Below are 25857 nucleotides of genomic sequence, written 5' to 3'. Positions count from 1 at the left end.
CCCCCAATTTTGTTAGGCAGACCATTTATATTGACATCTAAAACAAAAATTGATGTTTATTCAGGAACCTTGACAATGAAATTTGATGGTGAAATAATAAAATTCAATACATGTGATGCCATTAAATATTCTAGTGAGGCACATTCTGTTTTTGTTATAAATGTAATTGGCCCTTTTTTGCTGCGAAAGTTTGAATTAAATGGTAGAGATGCATTGAAGGTTGTAATCGATTGCAATTTGGATTCGCAAGAGATGTCAAGAGTTGCCAAGAAATTTGAGTTACATCCAGATTGAGCGCGTGGTATTGTCTAGCCAAAGACGTTAAAGAAAGGTGCTACTTGGGAGGCAACCCAAGAGTTTCAATTTTTAGTCATTTTTATGTTTTTATTTCATATTTTTTGTGTTTAAAATCAGGTTGTTTTGGATTTCTATTGACAGAAAATTTTTATTGTTGATCCTGGGTGTATTCTGTGACGTTTTACTGGGATTAGAGTTTGATAAACAGAAGATTACGGGTTCCAAGGCGTGCCCACGCTTCACAGAGAATGTTATAGGTACCGTTACAAAGAATGGGCAGACGACTTACGCTTCTTAAGCGTGCCTACGCCTTCCAACCATTGTGAGAAAGAAAAAAGAGAGCTTTGCAATTCCATGTTTCCATTCAGACACAAAATCTGGCAGTCTTCTTAGCCCATGATGGCTTTCAACTGCCTCATCCTCCTCCCCCATGGTGCTTTCGTCGCATTCTTTCGATTTTCAGGAAAGTTCTAATTCCTTTCTTTTTGTTTTCTATTTTTTCTTTGCTACATTGAAGACAATGTACATTTCTGGTGTGGGGAGGGAGTAATTCTAGCTCTTTACATTGAAAAAAAAAAACTAAAAAGAAAAAAATAGATATTTGATGAATTCGTTTGGTTACAGTAGAAAATTGTTGGAATTTGATGCTATGATGATTATTGCAATTACTCTATAAGCATGAGCATTTATATTATGTGGGTTAAATGTCTTGTCTTCTTGATAATGAAATTGAATGATGAATTTTTCAAGACTTGGCAATTGGTAACCATTTTGTGAGCTGTTGAGCCAATAAGCGTTGCATTGATAACTGCTCTATTTTCTTTCATTGAGTGATATCGCACATGACTTGATTGTTTTAGAACTTGCTTTGTTATACATATGAAGACCACGTTCATGAATTTGATGCATTAAAATGATAACGGCATTTAGGTTAACTATTTTGGGCTTCTTAAAGATCAACCTTAATCAGATCTCCCCTAGTTAACCATGGTTGAGCCTAGACCTTTTCTTTGTTTAATTGCCCATTTTGTCACCCTTAACTTCATTGTGCTTGAACCCTTTTTTGTTTTTATCTCGCGTCAAAAGAATGCCTTGATTTTAGTGCATGATGATTTAGAATTGTGTGAAAAGGGGATGATTGAAATTAGCGAATGTGCCTATAGCCCCTTGTGGTTGTGCGTATTTGAACAAAAAAAAATGAGAAGAAGAAAGAAAGGAAAAAAAGAAAAGAAAAGCAACACACCAAGAAAAGAAAAAGAAAAGAAAAAAGGAAGAAAACAAGAGAAAACAAAGAGAAAACAAAGAAAAAAGAAAAAAAAAAAAGAAGAGTTGCAAAGTGTTGTTATCAATATGTACGATGTTGAGATAATGGGGTGAAACCCTTGGTTGTGTTTGCACTTGCTAATTTTTTGAAAAATTTATGGGTATGCTTTGAAAAGATTATTGGAATGAAGAAGAAAATTGGAATTCATGCAGTGGGTCGATGGTATTGCCTTTGACATAAGACTAAATTACCCGTTTGATCCAACCCATACCTGAACCCCATTACAACCCGCATCAAGATCATTTGATTTTTGCATTACATTCGGTTTTAGTGGCGGCGATGTGATATATTAGCAAGCATATGGTAACATCATTTTATCGTGTGGTGAGTGTGACCCCTTTGTGTTTTATGTCTAAGTGGTGAGCAGTCATATACCATTTTATAAGAGAAGGTTAAGTCTTGAAATTTCTGAATTTGATGACATTGTTAGGAGGATAGGACACTTGTACTCGCATGTTGGACTGCTTCGTGTGTGTAGCTGTAATTGTACATCTGAGTTTTGAGATGCTTGAGGACAAGCATTCTCTTTGTGTGGGGGGATTTGATAGTGAGACAATTGTGCATTTTATTTGATGGTATTTGGTCTCAATTTTGGCCACTTATTATGCAAAGTAATAGGTTTCTGCTCATAATTGGTATTTGTGTCAGTTGTAGGCGGTTGGTATCAAAAGTGGTGAAAAGAGGTCAATTTTCAGAAGATTAGTCATTCCAGAGCATGCCAACACCAGAGACCGCAGAGTTACGTTAAAAAAACGGACTGTGGGACCTATCCCTGGAAGTTGTCGCTATCATTGGGAGACGTATCTTGAAGCTGCGTGGGATTAGGAAACATCTTTAGAGGAGACATTTGGTAACAACTCAAGGAGGAAAATAAGGAAGCTATCCTTTATAGAAACAAACTCTCGGTTGATAAAGAGATTGGCAGCGCAAACGCTATAAAAGAGGACAACAATAGACTAGGACTTCTATCTTCAAAATCTCGGACCTTTTTATCTTTGTTTTCCTTTTCGTTCTCAAAGTGAGTTCTAGACTAGCAGTTGTGTCGCTCTTTACTTTTCTTCAATCGACTAAAGTCCATGAAAGCTTGCAATTGCTTCGTCGTTATGCAGCAAAGCTAAATGCTTTTATCTAGTTGAGGAATAATCAAGATCCGGTGCACAATCAATTGTGAGATCGTTTTAATTGTTTTACTCTATTTTAAATTTCGCGTTCATGGGCATCTAATTATTCTTTGTTTTAACGGCCTATTATTGTTTGGATTTATTGGATCAATGTGGCCAGTTGTTCAATTGTTTGAATAGTATACTGCCAATCAGGACAAGGGTGCATATCACTTGATTTTCTTAAATTAGTGGCGAACGAGACAATTTCATTACCTCGCAAGCAGTCTAATCGATGCCGTAGGAATAATTAATCTAGTTTAAATGAACCCGCATGTGTGTTTGTTAATTAGAATTGGGTCTCTCTAATTCCTAAAGTTGTGAATAGATTAAATCTTTCGAACGTCTCTGGGGTTATCTATTTTACAAGGGGGTAGTTTAAGAGCGTCTCTGGACTATCATATAATTAATGAGAGATTAGTAGTTTGGCGGTTGTTAAATTGCTAGAACCAATTTATTTGCGAACGTGTGAAATAATTCGGGTATTTATGATCAATTGCGTGAACTGGTGCCGAAATTATCTCCTTGACTAGGTTGCGCCAATGAATTGTTTTGTTACATTCTTTAGTTATTACACTTCTTGCAATTTTTTAGTAACCTGACATCTTTAATTTATTTTTTTTTATTTTCCTTCCAAAAATCCTCCAATTATCTGTGTGATAAGTCTACCAGTTCCCTGAGGAGAGGACCCTACTCACCACTATACTCATTCAGTTTTGGTAGTAGGTCCAATATAAATTTTATTTTTGATAGTGACGTCGTTGCCAGTGACTTGGTATTTGAAGTGATTTATTGCACAGGTTTTGTTTAGCCTATGTTTTATGCCTCGATTTTCCCGTACAGGAAGATTAGAATTCGATCCAGATATCGAGAAAACAGCAAGGAGGTTGACAAAGGAGACTAAGTTTCAAAAGCAACAAGCTTCAGCGACATTACCTCCCGGAGTTGAACAAAATTTTCACTTTGGTGATTCATCAGTTGAATTGGAAATAGACTTGACTGGTCCAAACGAAACAATAGCAACCCAAAGGACTTTGAGGGAGTTGGCAACCCCGAATGTTAACCAACAGCCTCTGTGCATCTCTTATCCTGATACTGAGCAAGCTTTTCAATTAAAATCTGGGTTGATCCACTTATTACCTACTTTTCGTGGTATTGCAGGAGAGGACCCATACAAGCACTTGAAGGAATTTCATGTAGTATGTTCAACCATGAAACCTCAGGGTGTTACGGAAGGACAAATCAAGCTGCGTGCGTTTTCTTTCTCTTTAGTAGACAAGGCTAAGGACTGGTTATTTTATTTGCCATCGGGGTCCATTACTACTTGGGAAGGAATGAAACGGCAATTCCTTGAGAAGTTCTTTCCAACCTCTAGGGCCGTTAACATCAGAAAGGAGATATGTGGAGTTAGGCAGGTCAATGGAGAAATTCTCTACGAATACTGGGAACGGTTCAAACAGCTGTGTGCCAGTTGCCCACACCATCAGATCCCTGACCAATTGTTGATCCAATATTTTTACGAGGGACTGCTACCCATGGATAGAAGCATGGTCGATGCAGCGAGTGGAGGTGCTTTAGTAAATAAGACAACATATGAAGCTAAACGGCTGATCTCTAACATGGCTGAGAACTCTCAATAGTTTAGAGTCAGATCTGAGGGGGTAACTAGAAGGGTCAATGAGGTAAATCATTCAAACCTTGCAAATGGATTAACTGAACTTACTACCTCGCTTCGTCAAATGGCTATAAGACAAGTACAGGCAGGCAAAACATGTGGAATATGTGCTGCTCTTGAACACACGACCGATATGTGCCCGACCCTTCAAGAATACCCCCACGAGCAAGCCAGCGCCATGGGAGGTTTGCCTGGACCACTCCAATGGAGAAATGACCCGTATGCACCCACATACCATCCAGAATGGTGGAACTACCCCAATTTCGCTATGCTAAAAAACCTTCGGATTTCCAACAACCGTTCCAACAGAGACCATCGGTACAGTAACCGTCCACATCTAATGCAGGTATGTCCCTGGAAGATATGGTTAAATCATTAGCTGACAGCAATTGTCAAATGCGGCAGGACTCGCAGAGATTTCAACAGGACTCGTAGAGATTTCAACAAGAGCTCGCGCAAGCATTAGGATTTTGGAGGCGCAAATGTCACAGCTGGCGTCTTCAATAAGCAACCTTGAGAGTGGTAAAGAGAAACTACCAGCTCAAGTGACTCCCAATCCCAAGCAAAATGTGAGTGCAATTACTTTAAAAAGTGGTAAGGACTTGCAAGAGTATAAAAAAGGAGTATCTAAGCATGATCTTGAAGAGTAAGTTGAGGAAGAAACAATGAAATCTCCAACTCAATCCCTTCCAAGGAAAGAACCCAGAGATGAACCCCCAGTAGTGGTGACACCCCCTCCTCCATTTTTCAGTCGAGATGCAAAATCCAGGAAAGAGGAGCAAGAGCAAGAAATTTTTGACATTTTTCGCAAAGTTGAGGTAAATGTTCCCCTTCTGGATGCCATTAAACAAATTTCTCGATATGTAAAATTTCTTAGAGAATTGTGCACTACTAAGACAAAGTTGAAGGGCTTTGAAAAGATTTATATGGGAGAAAATGTTTCAGCGATCCTACAATAGAAATTACCTTCTAAACATAAAGATTCAGGTATGTTTACTGTTCCTTGCAAAATAGGGAATGTTAAGGTCAAAAAAGCATTTATAGATTTAGGAGCTGTAATAAATATTATGCCTCATTCCATTTATAATTCTCTGAATCTGGGACCATTAAAAGAAGCGAGTGTCATAATGTAACTTGCTGATATGTCTAATGCATATCCTGATGGGGTATTGGAGGATATTCCAATTCAAATTGATAAATTGATTTTTCTTGCAGATTTCTATGTGTTAGATATAGATGATGATTTTTCCTTTTCACCCCCAATTTTGTTAGACATGCCATTTTTAATGACAACTAAAACAAAAATTGATATTTATTCAGGAACCTTGACAATGGAATTTGATGGTGAAATAATAAAATTCAATACTTGTGATGCCATTAAATGTTCTAGTGAGGCACATTGTGATGGCCCCACCTCACCCTAAGGCGAACCAAAGGGTTCGGCGGGCCGCCTGCCCAACTCTCGTCCGGACTCAGTCGTTCACTACAGTCCTCAAATAGATTACAATATAAATTTCAAATATTACATCAAATTCTCCAATAATTACATGTCATAAGCGAAGCGGAAACAATTCCCAACTATATATAAAATGATTCCAAATCCAAACTGTACGAGATATATGTCATCCAATCACGTGAATAAGTACTACAAGACTTCCTTCGCCACGAGCTCTGTGGAGGGGAATAAAATATTTTTGGGGTGAGCTAAAAGCTCAGTGAATAACCAATAAAATCAGTAATCAAATATATTTCACAATAATGCATTTCGATGATGTCATGATTCCAAGATCAAATGTACGTATTTTTGCTCTCGTGAGCCAGTGAAATCATTGCACTTAAACACCCAACGCTCAAATAGATCACTTAACGGTAAACAATAAGAGGGAGCAACGTTGGTGCTCCAGATCATGTCATGAACAATAAATAGGGTGGAGACGTTGGTGTTCAGCACAAGACACCCCAAGAACTCCTTAAAGCCAAATCATGTCATGAACCCACATGCAAGCACGCATGATATGCAATCGAGTAAATAATGCAAGAAATTTTTCACAAGTACTTTGGAAATAGTTTAGGGTCACTCACCTCCACGACTCTGAAACCATCCATCATATATCATTACTTTGCCCGAGTCCAAACCCTAAATCACAAACTCAAAGCAATCATACATTCTCAAAATTCGGACAGCATTTCCCCATAAATGCTTCATTTCCAACCTACAAATAAAAGCTCATTTTCATAGCAATTTAACCACAATCATACATATAACTCATAAACAATAAAACACATCCAATTAGGCCACAAAACCCTTCAATCAAATCTAATTAGAAACTTAAGAGCCATCATTAGAAAAACCCCCAATTAATCCCTAGAAACCGGAATTCATTCCCTTAAGCGTAAATTTTCCGCAACGATCGCAATTAACGTATAAAAGTTCCGTTTAACACCTTTCGGCACAATATCCATAACTGAAACTACCCTTATCGAATTGAAACGAATCTTATGGCGTTTCGAAGCCAAGATATAAACCTACAATTCTTATGAAGATCTCAAAAGCCTAATCATGCATTTTCATGGTCAAAAGTGGAAAACTCCACGAAAACAGAAATCTGGGCGCGGAACAGGGTTCATGGGCAGTCAAGGGTATTTCGGTCATTTCATATGCTACAGTACTCGGATTGAGCTGAAATTTTGTAGGAAACTAGTTAACACCATTTTCTACAACTTTCATGTTTTACCCGAAACCTGATTCGGCCTCTAACATGCTCAAATAAATCCGGTCAGAACAGGGCAATTTGAAACCCTAAACCTGGAATTTCGTATCAAACCAGAAATTTCCGCAACCAACTTCAACTAACATATACAAGTATCATTTTACACCATTACCAGCCATCATACCATGATCAAACCATAATCCTCATACAAAACAGAAAAATAATAAGAATAAATCAAAATTCATCAAACCTTCACTTCCAACCATAAACAAACCATAATCACACCATATGCATCATATTAAACCACTAAAGCTACCAATCGAACATTATCAAAGCTAAAGGGAAAGATTCTTAACAACTCACCTTGTAACCTCAAGACAACAAGCAACTTAGCACCTTTGCTTCTCAAACCACTTCACCACTCACCTTAATCCTACCAAGAGAAAGGTTTTTATGGAGCAAATCAAAGTTTTAACGGTTGGTTTGTGAGATCAAGGCAAGAAATGGAAGAAACAAGTTGAGAACTTTCTTTTCTTTTCTTGTTGAGAGGGCCGGCCAAAGGAGCTAAAAATGAAGACATAAATTGGCCAAAATTAGCTTTAAGAAGGTAAAAAATATCTTGGTCAAAAGTCCAAGGATGAATTGAATGGTAACACTTGTCACCTTTCAGCTTAAAACTTATCTCTTTGTCTCTCTAATACTAATCCATATAGGTAACTTCGAATTATCTCTTAGTACCTTGTAAAATAATATTACTTAATACAAACCTCCTACAAGTGGTCAAAAATATATTGCATTTACCGTACTAGCGGGTCCCACGTTCATAATACACTTCAAACTCAACGTGGACTAACTTGTATCAAGAAAATGATTTGAAAACTATATTCCTTTATAAAAGTGTATAGGAAATTAATATATTGGAGAAAGGCATAAAATTATAGACAAGGAAACAAAATAATGTCTAGAAAATATATACAATTTTTGGGTTCTCACACTCATTCTTTCGGGGCGTCACAAACTCCCCTCCTTAAAAGAATGTCGTCCTCGACTTCCATCTTGTACCAATCAAGTCAAGACATCCCGCAAGAATCTCTGGTATTTCAAACCAAATCCACAGTCCGGCATCCTAAACTTTAAGTCTAGGATACACTACAGAGATCTGATGCCTAAACTCTGATATCAACTGTGACGGCCCCACCTCATCCTAAGGCGAATCAAAGGGTTCGGCGGGCCGCCTGCTCAGCTCTCGCCGTGACTCAGTCGTTCACTACAGTCCTCAAATAGATTACAATACAAATTCCAAATATTACATCAAATTCTCCAATAATTACATGTCATAAGCGAAGCGGAAACAATTCCCAACTATACATAAAATGATTCCAAATCCAAACTATACGAGATATATGCCATCCAATCACGTGAATAAGTACTACAAGCCTTCCTTCGCCACGAGCTCTGTGGAGGGGAATAAAATATTTTTGGGTGAGCTAAAGGCTCAGTGAGTAACCAATAAAATCAGTAATCAAATATATTTCACAATAATACATTTCGATGATGTCATGATTCCAAGATCAAATGTACGTATTTTTGCTCTCGTGAGCCAGTGAAATCATTGCACTTAAACACCCAACGCTCAAATAGATCACTTAACGGTAAACAATAAGAGGGAGCAACGTTGGTGCTCCAGATCATGTCATGAACAATAAATAGGGTGGAGACGTTGGTGTTCAGCACAAGACACCCCAAGAACTCCTTAAAGCCAAATCATGTCATGAACCCACATGCAAGCACGCATGATATGCAATCGAGTAAATAATGCAAGAAATTTTTCACAAGTACTTTGGAAATAGTTTAGGGTCACTCACCTCCACGACTCTGAAACCATCCATCATATATCATTACTTTGCCCGAGTCCAAACCCTAAATCACAAACTCAAAGCAATCATACATTCTCAAAATTCGGACAGCATTTCCCCATAAATGCTTCATTTCCAACCTACAAATAAAAGCTCATTTTCATAGCAATTTAACCACAATCATACATATAACTCATAAACAATAAAACACATCCAATTAGGCCACAAAACCCTTCAATCAAATCTAATTAGAAACTTAAGAGCCATCATTAGAAAAACCCCCAATTAATCCCTAGAAACCGGAATTCATTCCCTTAAGCGTAAATTTTCCGCAACGATCGCAATTAACGTATAAAAGTTCCGTTTAACACCTTTCGGCACAATATCCATAACTGAAACTACCCTTATCGAATTGAAACGAATCTTATGGCGTTTCGAAGCCAAGATATAAACCTACAATTCTTATGAAGATCTCAAAAGCCTAATCATGCATTTTCATGGTCAAAAGTGGAAAACTCCACGAAAACAGAAATCTGGGCGCGGAACAGGGTTCATGGGCAGTCAAGGGTATTTCGGTCATTTCATATGCTACAGTACTCGGATTGAGCTGAAATTTTGTAGGAAACTAGTTAACACCATTTTCTACAACTTTCATGTTTTACCCGAAACCTGATTCGGCCTCTAACATGCTCAAATAAATCCGGTCAGAACAGGGCAATTTGAAACCCTAAACCTGGAATTTCGTATCAAACCAGAAATTTCCGCAACCAACTTCAACTAACATATACAAGTATCATTTTACACCATTACCAGCCATCATACCATGATCAAACCATAATCCTCATACAAAACAGAAAAATAATAAGAATAAATCAAAATTCATCAAACCTTCACTTCCAACCATAAACAAACCATAATCACACCATATGCATCATATTAAACCACTAAAGCTACCAATCGAACATTATCAAAGCTAAAGGGAAAGATTCTTAACAACTCACCTTGTAACCTCAAGACAACAAGCAACTTAGCACCTTTGCTTCTCAAACCACTTCACCACTCACCTTAATCCTACCAAGAGAAAGGTTTTTATGGAGCAAATCAAAGTTTTAACGGTTGGTTTGTGAGATCAAGGCAAGAAATGGAAGAAACAAGTTGAGAACTTTCTTTTCTTTTCTTGTTGAGAGGGCCGGCCAAAGGAGCTAAAAATGAAGACATAAATTGGCCAAAATTAGCTTTAAGAAGGTAAAAAATATCTTGGTCAAAAGTCCAAGGATGAATTGAATGGTAACACTTGTCACCTTTCAGCTTAAAACTTATCTCTTTGTCTCTCTAATACTAATCCATATAGGTAACTTCGAATTATCTCTTAGTACCTTGTAAAATAATATTACTTAATACAAACCTCCTACAAGTGGTCAAAAATATATTGCATTTACCGTACTAGCGGGTCCCACGTTCATAATACACTTCAAACTCAACGTGGACTAACTTGTATCAAGAAAATGATTTGAAAACTATATTCCTTTATAAAAGTGTATAGGAAATTAATATATTGGAGAAAGGCATAAAATTATAGACAAGGAAACAAAATAATGTCTAGAAAATATATACAATTTTTGGGTTCTCACACTCATTCTTTCGGGGCGTCACAAACTCCCCTCCTTAAAAGAATGTCGTCCTCGACTTCCATCTTGTACCAATCAAATCAAGACATCCCGCAAGAATCTCTGGTATTTCAAACCAAATCCACAGTCCGGCATCCTAAACTTTAAGTCTAGGATACACTACAGAGATCTGATGCCTAAACTCTGATATCAACTGTGACGGCCCCACCTCATCCTAAGGCGAATCAAAGGGTTCGGCGGGCCGCCTGCTCAGCTCTCGCCGTGACTCAGTCGTTCACTACAGTCCTCAAATAGATTACAATATAAATTCCAAATATTACATCAAATTCTCCAATAATTACATGTCATAAGCGAAGCGGAAACAATTCCCAACTATACATAAAATGATTCCAAATCCAAACTGTACGAGATATATGCCATCCAATCACGTGAATAAGTACTACAAGCCTTCCTTCGCCACGAGCTCTGTGGAGGGGAATAAAATATTTTTGGGTGAGCTAAAGGCTCAGTGAGTAACCAATAAAATCAGTAATCAAATATATTTCACAATAATACATTTCGATGATGTCATGATTCCAAGATCAAATGTACGTATTTTTGCTCTCGTGAGCCAGTGAAATCATTGCACTTAAACACCCAACGCTCAAATAGATCACTTAACGGTAAACAATAAGAGGGAGCAACGTTGGTGCTCCAGATCATGTCATGAACAATAAATAGGGTGGAGACGTTGGTGTTCAGCACAAGACACCCCAAGAACTCCTTAAAGCCAAATCATGTCATGAACCCACATGCAAGCACGCATGATATGCAATCGAGTAAATAATGCAAGAAATTTTTCACAAGTACTTTGGAAATAGTTTAGGGTCACTCACCTCCACGACTCAGAAACCATCCATCATATATCATTACTTTGCCCGAGTCCAAACCCTAAATCACAAACTCAAAGCAATCATACATTCTCAAAATTCGGACAGCATTTCCCCATAAATGCTTCATTTCCAACCTACAAATAAAAGCTCATTTTCATAGCAATTTAACCACAATCATACATATAACTCATAAACAATAAAACACATCCAATTAGGCCACAAAACCCTTCAATCAAATCTAATTAGAAACTTAAGAGCCATCATTAGAAAAACCCCCAATTAATCCCTAGAAACCGGAATTCATTCCCTTAAGCGTAAATTTTCCGCAACGATCGCAATTAACGTATAAAAGTTCCGTTTAACACCTTTCGGCACAATATCCATAACTGAAACTACCCTTATCGAATTGAAACGAATCTTATGGCGTTTCGAAGCCAAGATATAAACCTACAATTCTTATGAAGATCTCAAAAGCCTAATCATGCATTTTCATGGTCAAAAGTGGAAAACTCCACGAAAACAGAAATCTGGGCGCGGAACAGGGTTCATGGGCAGTCAAGGGTATTTCGGTCATTTCATATGCTACAGTACTCGGATTGAGCTGAAATTTTGTAGGAAACTAGTTAACACCATTTTCTACAACTTTCATGTTTTACCCGAAACCTGATTCGGCCTCTAACATGCTCAAATAAATCCGGTCAGAACAGGGCAATTTGAAACCCTAAACCTGGAATTTCGTATCAAACCAGAAATTTCCGCAACCAACTTCAACTAACATATACAAGTATCATTTTACACCATTACCAGCCATCATACCATGATCAAACCATAATCCTCATACAAAACAGAAAAATAATAAGAATAAATCAAAATTCATCAAACCTTCACTTCCAACCATAAACAAACCATAATCACACCATATGCATCATATTAAACCACTAAAGCTACCAATCGAACATTATCAAAGCTAAAGGGAAAGATTCTTAACAACTCACCTTGTAACCTCAAGACAACAAGCAACTTAGCACCTTTGCTTCTCAAACCACTTCACCACTCACCTTAATCCTACCAAGAGAAAGGTTTTTATGGAGCAAATCAAAGTTTTAACGGTTGGTTTGTGAGATCAAGGCAAGAAATGGAAGAAACAAGTTGAGAACTTTCTTTTCTTTTCTTGTTGAGAGGGCCGGCCAAAGGAGCTAAAAATGAAGACATAAATTGGCCAAAATTAGCTTTAAGAAGGTAAAAAATATCTTGGTCAAAAGTCCAAGGATGAATTGAATGGTAACACTTGTCACCTTTCAGCTTAAAACTTATCTCTTTGTCTCTCTAATACTAATCCATATAGGTAACTTCGAATTATCTCTTAGTACCTTGTAAAATAATATCACTTAATACAAACCTCCTACAAGTGGTCAAAAATATATTGCATTTACCGTACTAGCGGGTCCCACGTTCATAATACACTTCAAACTCAACGTGGACTAACTTGTATCAAGAAAATGATTTGAAAACTATATTCCTTTATAAAAGTGTATAGGAAATTAATATATTGGAGAAAGGCATAAAATTATAGACAAGGAAACAAAATAATGTCTAGAAAATATATACAATTTTTGGGTTCTCACACTCATTCTTTCGGGGCGTCACAAACTCCCCTCCTTAAAAGAATGTCGTCCTCGACTTCCATCTTGTACCAATCAAGTCAAGACATCCCGCAAGAATCTCTGGTATTTCAAACCAAATCCACAGTCCGGCATCCTAAACTTTAAGTCTAGGATACACTACAGAGATCTGATGCCTAAACTCTGATATCAACTGTGACGGCCCCACCTCATCCTAAGGCGAATCAAAGGGTTCGGCGGGCCGCCTGCTCAGCTCTCGCCGTGACTCAGTCGTTCACTACAGTCCTCAAATAGATTACAATATAAATTCCAAATATTACATCAAATTCTCCAATAATTACATGTCATAAGCGAAGCGGAAACAATTCCCAACTATACATAAAATGATTCCAAATCCAAACTGTACGAGATATATGCCATCCAATCACGTGAATAAGTACTACAAGCCTTCCTTCGCCACGAGCTCTGTGGAGGGGAATAAAATATTTTTGGGTGAGCTAAAGGCTCAGTGAGTAACCAATAAAATCAGTAATCAAATATATTTCACAATAATACATTTCGATGATGTCATGATTCCAAGATCAAATGTACGTATTTTTGCTCTCGTGAGCCAGTGAAATCATTGCACTTAAACACCCAACGCTCAAATAGATCACTTAACGGTAAACAATAAGAGGGAGCAACGTTGGTGCTCCAGATCATGTCATGAACAATAAATAGGGTGGAGACGTTGGTGTTCAGCACAAGACACCCCAAGAACTCCTTAAAGCCAAATCATGTCATGAACCCACATGCAAGCACGCATGATATGCAATCGAGTAAATAATGCAAGAAATTTTTCACAAGTACTTTGGAAATAGTTTAGGGTCACTCACCTCCACGACTCAGAAACCATCCATCATATATCATTACTTTGCCCGAGTCCAAACCCTAAATCACAAACTCAAAGCAATCATACATTCTCAAAATTCGGACAGCATTTCCCCATAAATGCTTCATTTCCAACCTACAAATAAAAGCTCATTTTCATAGCAATTTAACCACAATCATACATATAACTCATAAACAATAAAACACATCCAATTAGGCCACAAAACCCTTCAATCAAATCTAATTAGAAACTTAAGAGCCATCATTAGAAAAACCCCCAATTAATCCCTAGAAACCGGAATTCATTCCCTTAAGCGTAAATTTTCCGCAACGATCGCAATTAACGTATAAAAGTTCCGTTTAACACCTTTCGGCACAATATCCATAACTGAAACTACCCTTATCGAATTGAAACGAATCTTATGGCGTTTCGAAGCCAAGATATAAACCTACAATTCTTATGAAGATCTCAAAAGCCTAATCATGCATTTTCATGGTCAAAAGTGGAAAACTCCACGAAAACAGAAATCTGGGCGCGGAACAGGGTTCATGGGCAGTCAAGGGTATTTCGGTCATTTCATATGCTACAGTACTCGGATTGAGCTGAAATTTTGTAGGAAACTAGTTAACACCATTTTCTACAACTTTCATGTTTTACCCGAAACCTGATTCGGCCTCTAACATGCTCAAATAAATCCGGTCAGAACAGGGCAATTTGAAACCCTAAACCTGGAATTTCGTATCAAACCAGAAATTTCCGCAACCAACTTCAACTAACATATACAAGTATCATTTTACACCATTACCAGCCATCATACCATGATCAAACCATAATCCTCATACAAAACAGAAAAATAATAAGAATAAATCAAAATTCATCAAACCTTCACTTCCAACCATAAACAAACCATAATCACACCATATGCATCATATTAAACCACTAAAGCTACCAATCGAACATTATCAAAGCTAAAGGGAAAGATTCTTAACAACTCACCTTGTAACCTCAAGACAACAAGCAACTTAGCACCTTTGCTTCTCAAACCACTTCACCACTCACCTTAATCCTACCAAGAGAAAGGTTTTTATGGAGCAAATCAAAGTTTTAACGGTTGGTTTGTGAGATCAAGGCAAGAAATGGAAGAAACAAGTTGAGAACTTTCTTTTCTTTTCTTGTTGAGAGGGCCGGCCAAAGGAGCTAAAAATGAAGACATAAATTGGCCAAAATTAGCTTTAAGAAGGTAAAAAATATCTTGGTCAAAAGTCCAAGGATGAATTGAATGGTAACACTTGTCACCTTTCAGCTTAAAACTTATCTCTTTGTCTCTCTAATACTAATCCATATAGGTAACTTCGAATTATCTCTTAGTACCTTGTAAAATAATATTACTTAATACAAACCTCCTACAAGTGGTCAAAAATATATTGCATTTACCGTACTAGCGGGTCCCACGTTCATAATACACTTCAAACTCAACGTGGACTAACTTGTATCAAGAAAATGATTTGAAAACTATATTCCTTTATAAAAGTGTATAGGAAATTAATATATTGGAGAAAGGCATAAAATTATAGACAAGGAAACAAAATAATGTCTAGAAAATATATACAATTTTTGGGTTCTCACACTCATTCTTTCGGGGCGTCACAAACTCCCCTCCTTAAAAGAATGTCGTCCTCGACTTCCATCTTGTACCAATCAAGTCAAGACATCCCGCAAGAATCTCTGGTATTTCAAACCAAATCCACAGTCCGGCATCCTAAACTTTAAGTCTAGGATACACTACAGAGATCTGATGCCTAAACTCTGATATCAACTGTGACGGCCCCACCTCATCCTAAGGCGAATCAAAGGGTTCGGCGGGCCGCCTGCTCAGCTCTCGCCGTGACTCAGTCGTTCACTACAGTCCTCAAATAGATTACAATATAAATTCCAAATATTACATCAAATTCTCCAATAATTACATGTCATAAGCGAAGCGGAAACAATTCCCAACTATACATAAAATGATTCCAAATCCAAACTGTACGAGATATATGCCATCCAATCACGTGAATAAGTACTACAAGCCTTCCTTCGCCACGAGCTCTGTGGAGGGGAATAAAATATTTTTGGGTGAGCTAAAGGCTCAGTGAGTAACCAATAAAATCAGTAATCAAATATATTTCACAATAATACATTTCGATGATGTCATGATTCCAAGATCAAATGTACGTATTTTTGCTCTCGTGAGCCAGTGAAATCATTGCACTTAAACACCCAACGCTCAAATAGATCACTTAACGGTAAACAATAAGAGGGAGCAACGTTGGTGCTCCAGATCATGTCATGAACAATAAATAGGGTGGAGACGTTGGTGTTCAGCACAAGACACCCCAAGAACTCCTTAAAGCCAAATCATGTCATGAACCCACATGCAAGCACGCATGATATGCAATCGAGTAAATAATGCAAGAAATTTTTCACAAGTACTTTGGAAATAGTTTAGGGTCACTCACCTCCACGACTCAGAAACCATCCATCATATATCATTACTTTGCCCGAGTCCAAACCCTAAATCACAAACTCAAAGCAATCATACATTCTCAAAATTCGGACAGCATTTCCCCATAAATGCTTCATTTCCAACCTACAAATAAAAGCTCATTTTCATAGCAATTTAACCACAATCATACATATAACTCATAAACAATAAAACACATCCAATTAGGCCACAAAACCCTTCAATCAAATCTAATTAGAAACTTAAGAGCCATCATTAGAAAAACCCCCAATTAATCCCTAGAAACCGGAATTCATTCCCTTAAGCGTAAATTTTCCGCAACGATCGCAATTAACGTATAAAAGTTCCGTTTAACACCTTTCGGCACAATATCCATAACTGAAACTACCCTTATCGAATTGAAACGAATCTTATGGCGTTTCGAAGCCAAGATATAAACCTACAATTCTTATGAAGATCTCAAAAGCCTAATCATGCATTTTCATGGTCAAAAGTGGAAAACTCCACGAAAACAGAAATCTGGGCGCGGAACAGGGTTCATGGGCAGTCAAGGGTATTTCGGTCATTTCATATGCTACAGTACTCGGATTGAGCTGAAATTTTGTAGGAAACTAGCTAACACCATTTTCTACAACTTTCATGTTTTACCCGAAACCTGATTCGGCCTCTAACATGCTCAAATAAATCCGGTCAGAACAGGGCAATTTGAAACCCTAAACCTGGAATTTCGTATCAAACCAGAAATTTCCGCAACCAACTTCAACTAACATATACAAGTATCATTTTACACCATTACCAGCCATCATACCATGATCAAACCATAATCCTCATACAAAACAGAAAAATAATAAGAATAAATCAAAATTCATCAAACCTTCACTTCCAACCATAAACAAACCATAATCACACCATATGCATCATATTAAACCACTAAAGCTACCAATCGAACATTATCAAAGCTAAAGGGAAAGATTCTTAACAACTCACCTTGTAACCTCAAGACAACAAGCAACTTAGCACCTTTGCTTCTCAAACCACTTCACCACTCACCTTAATCCTACCAAGAGAAAGGTTTTTATGGAGCAAATCAAAGTTTTAACGGTTGGTTTGTGAGATCAAGGCAAGAAATGGAAGAAACAAGTTGAGAACTTTCTTTTCTTTTCTTGTTGAGAGGGCCGGCCAAAGGAGCTAAAAATGAAGACATAAATTGGCCAAAATTAGCTTTAAGAAGGTAAAAAATATCTTGGTCAAAAGTCCAAGGATGAATTGAATGGTAACACTTGTCACCTTTCAGCTTAAAACTTATCTCTTTGTCTCTCTAATACTAATCCATATAGGTAACTTCGAATTATCTCTTAGTACCTTGTAAAATAATATTACTTAATACAAACCTCCTACAAGTGGTCAAAAATATATTGCATTTACCGTACTAGCGGGTCCCACGTTCATAATACACTTCAAACTCAACGTGGACTAACTTGTATCAAGAAAATGATTTGAAAACTATATTCCTTTATAAAAGTGTATAGGAAATTAATATATTGGAGAAAGGCATAAAATTATAGACAAGGAAACAAAATAATGTCTAGAAAATATATACAATTTTTGGGTTCTCACACTCATTCTTTCGGGGCGTCACAAACTCCCCTCCTTAAAAGAATGTCGTCCTCGACTTCCATCTTGTACCAATCAAGTCAAGACATCCCGCAAGAATCTCTGGTATTTCAAACCAAATCCACAGTCCGGCATCCTAAACTTTAAGTCTAGGATACACTACAGAGATCTGATGCCTAAACTCTGATATCAACTGTGACGGCCCCACCTCATCCTAAGGCGAATCAAAGGGTTCGGCGGGCCGCCTGCTCAGCTCTCGCCGTGACTCAGTCGTTCACTACAGTCCTCAAATAGATTACAATATAAATTCCAAATATTACATCAAATTCTCCAATAATTACATGTCATAAGCGAAGCGGAAACAATTCCCAACTATACATAAAATGATTCCAAATCCAAACTGTACGAGATATATGCCATCCAATCACGTGAATAAGTACTACAAGCCTTCCTTCGCCACGAGCTCTGTGGAGGGGAATAAAATATTTTTGGGTGAGCTAAAGGCTCAGTGAGTAACCAATAAAATCAGTAATCAAATATATTTCACAATAATACATTTCGATGATGTCATGATTCCAAGATCAAATGTACGTATTTTTGCTCTCGTGAGCCAGTGAAATCATTGCACTTAAACACCCAACGCTCAAATAGATCACTTAACGGTAAACAATAAGAGGGAGCAACGTTGGTGCTCCAGATCATGTCATGAACAATAAATAGGGTGGAGACGTTGGTGTTCAGCACAAGACACCCCAAGAACTCCTTAAAGCCAAATCATGTCATGAACCCACATGCAAGCACGCATGATATGCAATCGAGTAAATAATGCAAGAAATTTTTCACAAGTACTTTGGAAATAGTTTAGGGTCACTCACCTCCACGACTCAGAAACCATCCATCATATATCATTACTTTGCCCGAGTCCAAACCCTAAATCACAAACTCAAAGCAATCATACATTCTCAAAATTCGGACAGCATTTCCCCATAAATGCTTCATTTCCAACCTACAAATAAAAGCTCATTTTCATAGCAATTTAACCACAATCATACATATAACTCATAAACAATAAAACACATCCAATTAGGCCACAAAACCCTTCAATCAAATCTAATTAGAAACTTAAGAGCCATCATTAGAAAAACCCCCAATTAATCCCTAGAAACCGGAATTCATTCCCTTAAGCGTAAATTTTCCGCAACGATCGCAATTAACGTATAAAAGTTCCGTTTAACACCTTTCGGCACAATATCCATAACTGAAACTACCCTTATCGAATTGAAACGAATCTTATGGCGTTTCGAAGCCAAGATATAAACCTACAATTCTTATGAAGATCTCAAAAGCCTAATCATGCATTTTCATGGTCAAAAGTGGAAAACTCCACGAAAACAGAAATCTGGGCGCGGAACAGGGTTCATGGGCAGTCAAGGGTATTTCGGTCATTTCATATGCTACAGTACTCGGATTGAGCTGAAATTTTGTAGGAAACTAGCTAACACCATTTTCTACAACTTTCATGTTTTACCCGAAACCTGATTCGGCCTCTAACATGCTCAAATAAATCCGGTCAGAACAGGGCAATTTGAAACCCTAAACCTGGAATTTCGTATCAAACCAGAAATTTCCGCAACCAACTTCAACTAACATATACAAGTATCATTTTACACCATTACCAGCCATCATACCATGATCAAACCATAATCCTCATACAAAACAGAAAAATAATAAGAATAAATCAAAATTCATCAAACCTTCACTTCCAACCATAAACAAACCATAATCACACCATATGCATCATATTAAACCACTAAAGCTACCAATCGAACATTATCAAAGCTAAAGGGAAAGATTCTTAACAACTCACCTTGTAACCTCAAGACAACAAGCAACTTAGCACCTTTGCTTCTCAAACCACTTCACCACTCACCTTAATCCTACCAAGAGAAAGGTTTTTATGGAGCAAATCAAAGTTTTAACGGTTGGTTTGTGAGATCAAGGCAAGAAATGGAAGAAACAAGTTGAGAACTTTCTTTTCTTTTCTTGTTGAGAGGGCCGGCCAAAGGAGCTAAAAATGAAGACATAAATTGGCCAAAATTAGCTTTAAGAAGGTAAAAAATATCTTGGTCAAAAGTCCAAGGATGAATTGAATGGTAACACTTGTCACCTTTCAGCTTAAAACTTATCTCTTTGTCTCTCTAATACTAATCCATATAGGTAACTTCGAATTATCTCTTAGTACCTTGTAAAATAATATTACTTAATACAAACCTCCTACAAGTGGTCAAAAATATATTGCATTTACCGTACTAGCGGGTCCCACGTTCATAATACACTTCAAACTCAACGTGGACTAACTTGTATCAAGAAAATGATTTGAAAACTATATTCCTTTATAAAAGTGTATAGGAAATTAATATATTGGAGAAAGGCATAAAATTATAGACAAGGAAACAAAATAATGTCTAGAAAATATATACAATTTTTGGGTTCTCACACTCATTCTTTCGGGGCGTCACAAACTCCCCTCCTTAAAAGAATGTCGTCCTCGACTTCCATCTTGTACCAATCAAGTCAAGACATCCCGCAAGAATCTCTGGTATTTCAAACCAAATCCACAGTCCGGCATCCTAAACTTTAAGTCTAGGATACACTACAGAGATCTGATGCCTAAACTCTGATATCAACTGTGACGGCCCCACCTCATCCTAAGGCGAATCAAAGGGTTCGGCGGGCCGCCTGCTCAGCTCTCGCCGTGACTCAGTCGTTCACTACAGTCCTCAAATAGATTACAATATAAATTCCAAATATTACATCAAATTCTCCAATAATTACATGTCATAAGCGAAGCGGAAACAATTCCCAACTATACATAAAATGATTCCAAATCCAAACTGTACGAGATATATGCCATCCAATCACGTGAATAAGTACTACAAGCCTTCCTTCGCCACGAGCTCTGTGGAGGGGAATAAAATATTTTTGGGTGAGCTAAAGGCTCAGTGAGTAACCAATAAAATCAGTAATCAAATATATTTCACAATAATACATTTCGATGATGTCATGATTCCAAGATCAAATGTACGTATTTTTGCTCTCGTGAGCCAGTGAAATCATTGCACTTAAACACCCAACGCTCAAATAGATCACTTAACGGTAAACAATAAGAGGGAGCAACGTTGGTGCTCCAGATCATGTCATGAACAATAAATAGGGTGGAGACGTTGGTGTTCAGCACAAGACACCCCAAGAACTCCTTAAAGCCAAATCATGTCATGAACCCACATGCAAGCACGCATGATATGCAATCGAGTAAATAATGCAAGAAATTTTTCACAAGTACTTTGGAAATAGTTTAGGGTCACTCACCTCCACGACTCAGAAACCATCCATCATATATCATTACTTTGCCCGAGTCCAAACCCTAAATCACAAACTCAAAGCAATCATACATTCTCAAAATTCGGACAGCATTTCCCCATAAATGCTTCATTTCCAACCTACAAATAAAAGCTCATTTTCATAGCAATTTAACCACAATCATACATATAACTCATAAACAATAAAACACATCCAATTAGGCCACAAAACCCTTCAATCAAATCTAATTAGAAACTTAAGAGCCATCATTAGAAAAACCCCCAATTAATCCCTAGAAACCGGAATTCATTCCCTTAAGCGTAAATTTTCCGCAACGATCGCAATTAACGTATAAAAGTTCCGTTTAACACCTTTCGGCACAATATCCATAACTGAAACTACCCTTATCGAATTGAAACGAATCTTATGGCGTTTCGAAGCCAAGATATAAACCTACAATTCTTATGAAGATCTCAAAAGCCTAATCATGCATTTTCATGGTCAAAAGTGGAAAACTCCACGAAAACAGAAATCTGGGCGCGGAACAGGGTTCATGGGCAGTCAAGGGTATTTCGGTCATTTCATATGCTACAGTACTCGGATTGAGCTGAAATTTTGTAGGAAACTAGCTAACACCATTTTCTACAACTTTCATGTTTTACCCGAAACCTGATTCGGCCTCTAACATGCTCAAATAAATCCGGTCAGAACAGGGCAATTTGAAACCCTAAACCTGGAATTTCGTATCAAACCAGAAATTTCCGCAACCAACTTCAACTAACATATACAAGTATCATTTTACACCATTACCAGCCATCATACCATGATCAAACCATAATCCTCATACAAAACAGAAAAATAATAAGAATAAATCAAAATTCATCAAACCTTCACTTCCAACCATAAACAAACCATAATCACACCATATGCATCATATTAAACCACTAAAGCTACCAATCGAACATTATCAAAGCTAAAGGGAAAGATTCTTAACAACTCACCTTGTAACCTCAAGACAACAAGCAACTTAGCACCTTTGCTTCTCAAACCACTTCACCACTCACCTTAATCCTACCAAGAGAAAGGTTTTTATGGAGCAAATCAAAGTTTTAACGGTTGGTTTGTGAGATCAAGGCAAGAAATGGAAGAAACAAGTTGAGAACTTTCTTTTCTTTTCTTGTTGAGAGGGCCGGCCAAAGGAGCTAAAAATGAAGACATAAATTGGCCAAAATTAGCTTTAAGAAGGTAAAAAATATCTTGGTCAAAAGTCCAAGGATGAATTGAATGGTAACACTTGTCACCTTTCAGCTTAAAACTTATCTCTTTGTCTCTCTAATACTAATCCATATAGGTAACTTCGAATTATCTCTTAGTACCTTGTAAAATAATATTACTTAATACAAACCTCCTACAAGTGGTCAAAAATATATTGCATTTACCGTACTAGCGGGTCCCACGTTCATAATACACTTCAAACTCAACGTGGACTAACTTGTATCAAGAAAATGATTTGAAAACTATATTCCTTTATAAAAGTGTATAGGAAATTAATATATTGGAGAAAGGCATAAAATTATAGACAAGGAAACAAAATAATGTCTAGAAAATATATACAATTTTCGAGTTCTCATACTCATTCTTTCGGGGCGTCACACACATTTTGTTTTTGTTATAGATGTAATTGACCCTTTTATGCAGCAAAGTTTGAATTAAATGGTAGAGATGCATTGAAGGTTGTAATCGATTGCAAGAGATGTCAAGAGTTGCCAAGAAATTTGAGTTACATCCAGATTGAGCGCGTGGTATTGTCTAGCCAAAGACGTTAAAGAAAGGTGCTACTTGGAAGGCAACCCAAGAGTTTCAATTTTTAGTCATTTTTATGTTTTTATTTCATATTTTTTGTGTTTAAGATCAGGTTGTTTTGGATTTTTATTGACAGAAAATTTTTATTTTTGGTCCTGGGTGTATTCTGTGACGTTTTACTGGGATTAGAGTTTGATAACCAGAAGATTACGGGTTCCAAGGCGTGCCCACGCTTCACAGAGAATGTTATAGGTACCGTTACAAAGAATGGGCAGATGACTTACACTTCTTAAGCGTGCCCACGCCTTCCAACCATTGTGAGAAAGAAAAAAGAGAGCTTTGCAAGTCCATGTTTCCATTCAGACACAAAATCTGGTTGTCTTCTTGGCCCATGATGGCTTTAAACTGCCTTATCCTCTTCCCCCATGGTGCTTTCGTCGCATTCTTTCAGCCTCAGGGAAGTTCTAATTCCTTTCTTTTTTATTTCTATTTTTTCTTTGCTACATTGAGGACAATGTAGGTTTCTGGTGTGGGGGAGGGGAGTAATTCTACTTCTTTACATTGAAAAAAAAATAGATATTTGATGAATTCGTTTGGTTACAGTTGAAAATTGTTGGAACTTGATGCTATGATGATTGCAATTACTCTATAAACATGAGCAGTTATATTATGTGGGTTAAATGTCTTGTCTTCTTGATAATGAAATTAAATGATGAATTTTTCAAGACTAGGCAATTAGTAACCATTTTGTGAGCTGTTGAGCCAATGAGCGTTGTATTGATAACTGCTCTATGTTCTTTCATTGAGTGATATCGCACATGACTTGATTGTTCTAGAACTTACTTTGTTATGCATATGAAGATCACATTCTTGAATTTGATGCATTAAAATGATAAGGGCACTGATAGGGTGTTAATTGTTGGTTATTTTATTGTTAATTTCCCCTTGGTCCTTTCCAAATATTGTTTTAATTAGTAACATTTACTTATATTTGGTATTTGGACTTAATTTCAGGGATTGGAGCAAGAAACTACAAAAAAGGAGGGACTTGCTCCATAAGTGGGAGACTTCAAGAAGGCTCCATCGACCTGGTCCACAAGGAGAGGAAGAGACGGACTGCATTTGCTTGCTGATTAGGAGATTAGAGCTCTACTGGTAATAGGAAACAAGGAGCAACTCGGCAGGACCCCATCTTGTGGACTTGGTTTCTCTCAATTCGGCAGAGTTTCCTTCTTGGACTTTGACTCCTAATTCGGCAGGGCTCCAATTCTTTTGCTCCTTGACTCCTAATCCATGGGGACCACTAGATAGTATGAGTCATTGCCCTTTGGCTTTAAAAAAAGACAAACGTGCTGAAGGTTTTCGAATCAATAGTTTTAGCTTAGCTTTTAGCATTGTTTAGTTTTATTCTTTCTTGGTTCCTTTGATGGCCTGGATCTCAATTAAATTACGTGGAGATTTTCTCATGAGGCGTGGCTAAGTTTTTCTAGTCGAAGGTCAATTTGAGAACTCGGTTCCGAACATCTGTGAGATCTAATTATTTTACTTATTTTCTTTATTTATTGGTATTTGTGCGTTTCCTGATTTAATTGCTTATGCTTGTTATGTTATTTGAATGTCAAGGGCCCGATATTTGAATTAACTTAATGATCTAATGCCAAATTAATTGACTGAATCCGTAATTGTTCAATTGATTAATACCAGTGGCGACTAGCGTGATTGGTTTCATGTTAGGGAAACGTATGATCTAACTTAAACAAACCCTCGTAGCGTGTTTGTTGGTTAGGGTTGGGCTTTTCTAGATCTTAGTGCAATTGGGGAATTAAATCCTACGGTCGTACCTAGGGTTATTTCTTGATTAGAGAAATAGTTAACGGTCGTACCTTAACTATCGAGAAATTAAGGAAAGATTGGTTGTTCATCGCGTGTATGACAACTATAACCAGTCTATTAATGAGTAATTGAATTATCTTTGCATCGATGATCAGTTGCATGGACCGTGTCTGAAAAGTTGTACCTTTGGTTAGAATCATATTGGTTATTGATTAATTTTTATTTATTTCTATTAGTTGTTTTATTAGTTAGTTAATTAGTTATTTTATATTCTCCAAAAAATCCCCCATACTTCGAACTCTAAAAGAAATAAGTTATCCCCAATCCCTGTGGATTTGACCCTACTCACCGCTATATACAAAATCTGTATTTTTCTCGAGTAGGTAATTATTATTGCACAGGCTCGACACCCTGTCAATTTTTGGCGCCATTGCCGGGGAACTGGTGCCAGATTAATTTGTTCCTTTTTGAGTTCACCTTATTTTCATTTTTAATTTATTTTTCTCTTATTTTTTTTATATAGTTTATGGCTGCTAACATTCCATATTTTGATGATAGACTGGATTTTATTCCTGAATGGGGTTATGAGACTCATGTTTTTCCTAATGATCAATGTGCTGTTGCAAATTGTGGAACTTATTTTAATTCAGGTTATTCAACTGACACATGCCCCGCATTTCAAGATAATCTAAGAGCTCCAATTGATACTTTTGGAGATTTTCCACCTC

The 25857-nt window shown here is 37.2% G+C and overlaps 1 non-coding gene and 1 pseudogene across 1 annotated transcript; both read right to left on the bottom strand.

Annotated features, from left to right (window-relative positions):
* Nucleotides 1-4163: 4163 nt before the first annotated feature.
* Nucleotides 4164-4270, bottom strand: LOC113719333 (small nucleolar RNA R71). The gene has a single exon (XR_003454857.1). It is a non-coding gene; the product is annotated as a small nucleolar RNA R71 (small nucleolar RNA).
* A 452-nt stretch (nucleotides 4271-4722) lies between these two features.
* Nucleotides 4723-25857, bottom strand: part of LOC140018587 (uncharacterized mitochondrial protein AtMg00810-like) — a 34045-nt pseudogene continuing 12910 nt past the window's right edge.

This window comes from Coffea arabica, chromosome 1e (genome assembly GCF_036785885.1).
Source record: "Coffea arabica cultivar ET-39 chromosome 1e, Coffea Arabica ET-39 HiFi, whole genome shotgun sequence".
In the NCBI taxonomy this organism is placed as follows: Eukaryota; Viridiplantae; Streptophyta; class Magnoliopsida; order Gentianales; family Rubiaceae; genus Coffea; species Coffea arabica.
Note: the sequence above shows the minus strand (reverse complement) of the source record. Positions and strands in the feature narration are given on the sequence as shown.